This window comes from Bison bison, unplaced genomic scaffold (assembly GCF_000754665.1).
Source record: "Bison bison bison isolate TAMUID 2011002044 unplaced genomic scaffold, Bison_UMD1.0 scf7180017864283, whole genome shotgun sequence".
Taxonomy (NCBI): Eukaryota; Metazoa; Chordata; class Mammalia; order Artiodactyla; family Bovidae; genus Bison; species Bison bison.
The window spans coordinates 2,522,821-2,531,169 of NW_011494855.1; the positions used below are offsets into that span (position 1 = coordinate 2,522,821).

The window sequence follows — 8,349 nt, forward strand, 5'->3', positions numbered from 1 at the left end:
GTAATTATACTTTTCTTCCCTCCTCCACAGCTCTTACAACTAATCCATCACTGAGGCTTTTTTTTGCAGGGGGAAGAAACAATTCTTTGTTTCAAAGAATTCAATAAAACAGCAATAACAACACAGTGACACCACTAAATAAAACAAAGGATTTCTAAAAACTTTTTTTTGTTGTTAATAAAGAAACACTGAATGTCTAACATATCTACAGATATAGTCTCCCAGGTAATACATCATTGATATTTTTGAATCTTCTTAATATTTCTAGCTCCATAGCTGATAACATATAAATGGAATGAGTCAAAAGTTGAAAGAAAGGCCAGAATTATGATTGACTGTTCTCAGAGATCAATACTAATTCTATTCTAAAAGTGAAAGTGAAGTCGCTCAGTCGTGTCCGGCTCTTTGCAGGCCCATGGACTGTAGCCCACCAGGCTCCTGCATCCATGGATTTCTCCAGGCAAGAGTACTAGAGTGGGTTGCCATTTCCTTCACCAGGGGATCTTCCCTACCCAGGGATCTTCCCTACCCAGGGATCGAACCTGGGTCTCCCGCATTGTAGGCAGATGCTTTACCGTCTGAGCCACCAGGGAAGTCGTAATTCTATTCTAAACCTATGATGATTGTGTCTCTTTAAAATCTTTTTAAGGTTATTATTATTTTCTCAAATAACAAAATAGTGGCATTTATATTTGCAATGTCCAGCTGATGGATGAATTTGAGACAGAATTCCTATATAATGTTTTATCATTCATATATTTTTTCAAGAAAAAAAGATATATCATCATATGCCATTATATATATGTATCAGGCATATTTCCCAGAATTTTATAAAATACATGTCTTAATTAGTGATAATAGATAGATGATACAAACTTATTTAGATTTTTAACATCCCTTATTATTGTTTACTACAATTAAAATTAAAAGTTAAAAGAGTAAAATTTGAAGGCTTCAGTATATCTCAATTTTTTGGCCAGTATTGGTATTCCTGTATTTTGACTTCAGAAGTTATGCATAAATGGATCTGCATGATTATATCTGTTCAATGTTAGCAGAAGATGTTTTTACAAAGTTAATTGCAAGTTAATGGTTTTATATTGAAGAAAATATATCCCTCCAATTAATGTTTCAATCCGTCTCTTGAAATAAACTAAGAGATAAATTTTTTTATTTAAAAAAATAAAACAAAACCCTTTTGGTTATTTACTAGGATTAATATATGATGAAAGCTGCATTAGTTGGAAATTATAACTTCTACATTGGATTTATTTTATCTAAAAAGACAAATTCTTTCTTTAAAAATAATTTATTTAAAAACTGCATTTGAAATATCTCTTTTACCATGAGGAAGCAATATAGCCCAGCATTATCTCCAGTTATAAACAAATGGACACATGGACAAAATACATAAAATAAGTTTTTTCAAATATTAGACAAAGACAGAATAGGACTCTGATTTCTGAAACAAAGGAAACTAAGGTGGAAAGCTCTACAATCTTCTCAGCTTTCTGCCTAGGGTCAATTTCCTGACCACAATGAAGGGAAAATAATCCAACAAAATATGGCAATTTCGGTGCTTGAAAAGAAACAGATCATAGTTTGGAAATAGTTTGGAGGTATCTAGATTTTGCTCGTCAGACTACCAAGGATCATATAGAGACAGAGAAAGTGCTAGAAATCTGTTTAATTTTTCCCTAGAGTCTTTGGCTGAATATCAATCTGCATACACAGTAAAAATTTAGGAGGCCCAACTAAAACTTGTCAACAGGGCCTTGAATCATTCAAGTAAGTTCCCAACAGGCAAAAAGAAGAGACATATCTTCAGTAAAATGGAAGATATGTGGTAGAGACAACAGAAGAATTCCTTAAGATTCCTGGAAGTGTTGGTATATAGTTTCAAACCAACTTGGATTCTTTCTTTCTTGGACTCATTATTTTCTTCTAATTTTGTTTCTAGTTCTATGTTTATGTCTCAAACATTTAGTAAACCTATTGCTCTGGACTGTGAACTTCATAAGTTCATATGTCTCATCTTTGCCCCATGCTTAGGTGATACAGGATGGCTTGAGTTGACCAGAGTTGAATATTTCCCTTCCTCACTTTAGTTAGGCTCTGATAATACTTTAGCTTAACCTTGGGTTAATAGTTTTTGTTTTTGTTTTTGTTTTTTTGATAACAGGTGTTGTTAAGAAGAACACTATATTTTAAATATACTCTGGTGTATATTAAAATGGCTTATTTTTTCTTCTCCCTGCCAGAGTGCCCAGGGATTTGCTCAGATATTTGCTATGGGAACCTGATGGACACTTGGAAGTAATTATAATGGTATTTTGTGGTCCTCCCAAACTCTCTCTGAGATTTTAATTCTCACAGTTGACACAACTGAGCCTCCAGAAATTTGTCTATTACACTTTATACTTTCCTACCCCAGCACTGGTTCTCAGCAATTTCTGTTGGTGCATCTTTGCTCTGCTAAGTCTTGATGACCTGCACTCACCTGACTGTCTTTGTTTTTGGGGGCACATTTGCCTTACATCTTCCTCTCTCTTGTGGATCCAGTAAGAATTAATTTTACAGCCTTTCCAGGTTTTTAATTGATTAGATGCAGTGATAACTACCAAAGTCCCTATGTATGAATCTACAGTATGCATTTTTGTAGTTCTCTTGTTCTTTCACTCTCTCTGTCTCCCCACGCCTTTCCTTCTCTCTTCACATCCTTCTCTCACTCTCTTTTCTGCACACAAAGACATTTTTAACAGAAGGACTTTTAAAATTTCTTAGTTTGGAAACACAATATCCAAGGAATATAATTACACACCATCAAATATTTTGTGAAGTTGTCATTCTTTGGACTCTATTTTGTTATAGAGACTTTTTTTCTCAAAATTTTGCTCATGGACTAGTGACCTCAGAATCAACTAGTGGTTCAGTTCACTTCAGTTCAGTAGCTCAGTCATGTCCGACTGTTTGCAACCCCATGAACTGCAGCATGCCAGGCATCCCTGTCCATTACCAACTCCAGGAGTTTACCCAAACTCATGTCCATTGAGTTAGTGATGCCATCCAACCATCTCATCCTCTGTCGTCCCCTTCTCCTCCTGCCCCCAATCCCTCCTAGCATGAGGGCCTTTTCAAATCAATCATCTCTTTGCATCAGGTGGCCAAAGTATTGTAGTTTCAGCTTCAACATCAGTCCTTCCAATGAACACCCAGGACTGATCTCCTTTAGAATGGACTGGTTGGATCTCCTTGCAGTCCAAGGGACTCTCAAGAGTCTTCTCCAACACTACAGTTCAAAAGCATCAATTCTTCTGTGCTCAGCTTTCTTTATAGCCCAACTCTCACATCCATACTTGACTACTGGGAAAACCATAGATTTGACTAGACAGACCTTTTTTTGACAAAGTAATGTCTCTGTTTTTTAATATGCTGTCTAAGTTGGTCATAACTTTTCTTCCATTGAGTAAGTGTCTTTTAATTTCATGGCTACAATCACCATCTGCAGTGATTTTGGAGCCCCCCAAAATAAAGTCAGCCACTGTTTCCCTATCTTTTTGACATGAAGTGATGGGACTGATGCCATGATCTTAGTTTCCTGAATGTTGAACTTTAAGCCAACTTTTTCACTCTCCTCTTTCACTTTCATCAAGAGGCTATTTAGTTCTTATTCATTTTCTGCCATAAGGGTGGTGTCATCTGCATATCTGAGGTTATTGGTATTTCTTCCAGCAATCTTGATTCCAGCTTGTGCTTCCTCCAGCCCAGCATTTCTCATGGTGTACTCTGCATAATAGTTAAATAAGCAGGGTGACAATATACAGCCTTGATGTACTCCTTTTTCTATTTGGAAACAGTCTGTTTTTCCACGTCCAGTTCTAACTGTTGCTTCGTGACCTGTATACAGGTTTCTCAAAAGGCAGGTCAGGTGGTCTGGTATTCCCAACTCTTGAAGAATTTTCCAGTTTATTGTGATCCACACAGTCAAAGGTTTTGGCATAGTCAATAAAGCAGAAATAGATGTTTTTCTGGAACTCTCTTGCTTTTTCCATGATCCAGCAAATTTTGGCAATTTCATCTCTGGTTCCTCTGCCTTTTCTAAAACCAGCTTGAACATCTGGAAGTTCACAGTTCTGAAGCCTGGCTTGGAGAATTTTGAACATCAGTTTTTGGCATTGCCTTTCTTTGGGGTTGGAATGAAAACTGATATTTTCCAGTCCTATGTCCACTGCTGAGTTTTCCAAATTTGCTGACATATTGAGTGGAACACTTTCACAGCATCATCTTTTAGGATTTGAAATAGCTCAACTGGAATTCCATCATCTCCATTAGCTTTGTTCGTAGTGATATTCCCCCCAAGGCCCACTTGACTTCACATTCCAGGATGTCTGTCTCTAGGTGAGTGATCATACCATCGTGATTATCTGGGTCATAAAGATCTTTTTGGATAGTTCTTCTGTGTATTCTTGCCACCTCTTCTTAATATCTTCTGCTTCTGTTAGGTCCATACCATTTCTGTCCTTCATTGAGCCCATCTTTGCATGAAATATTCCCTTTGTATCTCCAATTATCTTGAAGAGATCTCTAGTCTTTCCTATTCTATTGTTTTCCTTTATTTTTTTTTTGCATTGATTGCTGAGGAATGCTTTCTTATCTCTCTTTGCTATTCTTTGGAACTCTGCATTCAAATGGGAATATCGATCCTTTTCTCCTTTGCTTGTTGCTTCTCTTCCTTTCACAGCTGTTTGTAAGGCCTCCTCAGACAGCCATTTTGGTTTTTTGCATTTCTGTTTTTTGGGGATGGTCTTGATCCCTGTCTCCTGTACTATGTCACAAACCTCTGTCCATAGTTCATCAGGCACTCTGTCTGTCACATCTAGTTCCTTAAATCTATTTCTCATTTCCACTGTATAATCATAAGCGATTTGATTTAGGTCATACCTGTATGGTCTAGTGGTTTTTTCCTACTTTCTTCAATTTAAGTCCGAATTTGGCAATAAGGAGTTCATGATCTAAGCCACAGTCAGCTCCTGGTCTTGTTTTTGCTGACTGTATAGAGCTTCTCCATCTTTGGCTGCAAAGAATATAATCAATCTGATTTTGGTTTGACCATCTGGTGATGTCCATGTATAGAGTCTTCTCTTGTGTTGTTGGCAGAGGATGTTTCTTATGACCAGTGCATTCTCTTGGCAAAACTCTATTAGCCTTTGCCCTACTTCATTCTGTACTCCAAGGCCAAATTTGCCTGTTACTCCAGGTATTTCTTGACTTCCTACTTTTGCATTCCTGTCCACTATAATGAAAGTGAAGCTCCAAAGATATCCATGTTTAATCTCCAGAATCTGTGAGTAAATTATATGAAATGGAAAAGGAAATTTTGCAAATGTTACTATATTAAGATACTGGATTATCCCGGTCTGCCCAGTGTAATCACAGGGATGCCTCTTATAAGAGGGGGGCAAGGCTATATGAGTCAGAGAAGGGAATGTGACTATGGGAGTAGATATAGACGTGATGTAAGGTCATAAGTGAAATAATAGAAATAGAAGCTGAAAAAGGCAAGTGAACAGGTATACATCTAAAACCTTCAGAAGGCAAGGCAGACCTTCAAACATTTTTTTTTTACTCTCTGGCACTGATTTTTGACTTCTGATCTCTACAGCTGTAAAATAAATGTATATTGCTTTTAACCACTGTGTTTGTGGGAGTTTGGTAGAGCTGTAATAAGAAGTTAATATACCCAATTTGAAACTGATTACAAATGTCGTGTTTCAAGCCCCGCTTCTGACTTACCAAATAAGAATATGCATTTTAACAAACTGTCTAGCTAATTCATATGCACGTTACAGTTTGAGAAGCACTGCTTAGCATTGTGGCTTTTCTTAAACTTGGATCAAATTATTCTCTTATCCAAATGAAATACTGCTTTAATCATTTTGATCAGTCAGTTGTCAATTTATTAAAACTTCTGAAATGAAAATGTAAAGCCATTTGAAATCAATGAGAATATTATTGACCCATGTTTCTTCTGTATGCAGATCCAAAATACTTAATTTCCTAACTATCTTGGATACACTGAACTTTTTTAACAAAAGTGAGTAACAGAGAACTATAAATCATAAATAAAAATACACCTGTCAAACATTCAGCTGTTTCAACTACATGGCTAGAACCTTAATTAGCTATATATGTATTTTTTTTTATCTTTTGATTCTGATGTTTTCTCATCATAGTTTCAGTCTAACTTAATAGGTAGCTCTTGTAATCTTTTAGATTTCAAACTAAGGAGAAACTTTCATCATTGTAATAGATGATTTCCAGTTTCAATTTTATTGAAAGACAAGCAATGAATTCTCAATAATTGCCCATTGACAACAACAAAGCCACATTTGAATTGCAACCATCTTTGACTATGTATGTGCTTGGACTAAGTGGTTATCTAGACATTTTTACTATCTGATTCCTACATTTTGCATCCATCACTATGAAACAACATAATGATAAATACTGACTTCAGATAATTATGTTAGGCAATTGTTGACTGAAATCACTCACCTTGGCCAGGCAGGATAATAAGTGCTTATATGATTACTTTTACAATATGAGGTCCAGATAAGGAACACAGAATTCAAAAGGAGGGAGAAGACACTGGCCCATAATATGTTCTACCAACCTCCCAGAAATCTTCATACTGGAATCCATCTTGGCTGAGAGATGCATGTGCCACCAGGAAGCAGCCTGAGTCAGACCAAATATGGCAAGGTGCCATGACAGGCAAGAGACTACCCAGAAAGATAACTCCATTACCCTAAAACCTGAGACTGTGGGCCATGTGGTATAGTAGTCCTCTTGGGTTTCCTTACCCTACTGCTTTCAGGCAGGTACCCCTTCCCAATAAAGTCACATAAGTAAGTGAAGTGAAGTTGCTTAGTCGTGTCCGACTCTTTGCGACCCATATACTGTAGCCTACCAGGCTCCTCTGTCCATGGGATTTTCCAAGCAAGAATACTAGAGTGCATTGCCATTTCCTTCTCCAGGGTATCTTCCCATCCCAGGGATCGAACACAGGTCTACTGCTCTGCAGGCAGACGCTTTACCATCTGAGCCACCAGGGAAGCAAAGTCACATAAATACATAAGAATTGTGTTCTGAATATAAAATTACATGTCAAAACATGTTGGTTCTCTTAACCAGGAAAAATAATTTGCTCATTTTTCTTTCCTTCACAGATTATTAAAGTGTAATTGATAAATCACACATATTTAAAGTATAAGATGGTTATATTTTGAGTGGTATACACTTATAAAACTATCACCAGAATCCAAAATTAAGATAACAAACACATACCCATTACTCTCAAAAGTTTTCTTGTGTCTCTTTGGTACCCCTCTATCCAATATCCCCAGCTCATCATCTTCAGGCAACCACTGCTTTGCTTTTATGTCACTATAATTAGTGTCACAAATTATTTATCTATTCAACTTTTGAGGTATAAGTGGATTGTTTCCAATTTTTGGTTGAAAGAATGAATATTTATGTGAAAATCTTTTTATGAACATATGCTTTTTATTCCCTTGTGTGGAAACAGAAGTAGACTGTTTAGGTCATATATTAATTACATGTTTAATTTTTTAAAGAAAATAACCAATTGTTTACAAGGTGCTATAGCATTTTACATTCCACATTTGTTTTACATACTTGCTAACATTTGACACTGTTAGTCCTTTTCATTTTAAATATATTAAAAGATGTGTAATAATATCTCATTGTACTAATAATTCCCTAATGATAAATTATTTTTCATATATTTTCATATGCCATCCAGATACCTTACTTGATGAATTGTTAAAATGTTTTGTCCATATTTTGCTGTTGTCTTATAAAATTGATTCTTAAATGTTCTTTATATATTCTCAATAGAAATCCTTAACCAAATGATGTGCTTTTTAGTATTTTACCAAGTTGGTGGATTGTCTTTTCACAACAGTATATCATGCAGAATGTACAGGCTTATTTTAATAAAATTCAATTTGTTTTTTCTTTCTTTTGTCGTATGTCTCTCCTAACTCAAGTTATAAAGAATTGGTCCTATTTTTTTCAGCAGTTTTCTAGTTTTAGTTTTTGCAATTAGGCTATGATATATTTTAGTTAATGCTAATGTAGAGTGCAAAGTTTAAATCAAATATAATTTTATTGAATGTTTAATTATTCTAGCATCATCTATTGAAAAGATTATTCTTTCTCCTCTGAATATCTTAGCACCTATATTACTCAGGGTTCTCCAGAGAAAAAGTATCAATAAGATGAGCATATATAGATAGGAAGAGCTTTATTATAAGAAATTGGCTC

General features: G+C 35.6%; 1 non-coding gene across 1 annotated transcript; it reads right to left on the reverse strand.

Moving 5' to 3' along the window:
- Positions 1-521: 521 nt before the first annotated feature.
- On the reverse strand, positions 522-593 carry TRNAC-ACA. The gene has a single exon. It is a non-coding gene; the product is annotated as a tRNA-Cys (tRNA).
- Positions 594-8,349: the final 7,756 nt, after the last annotated feature.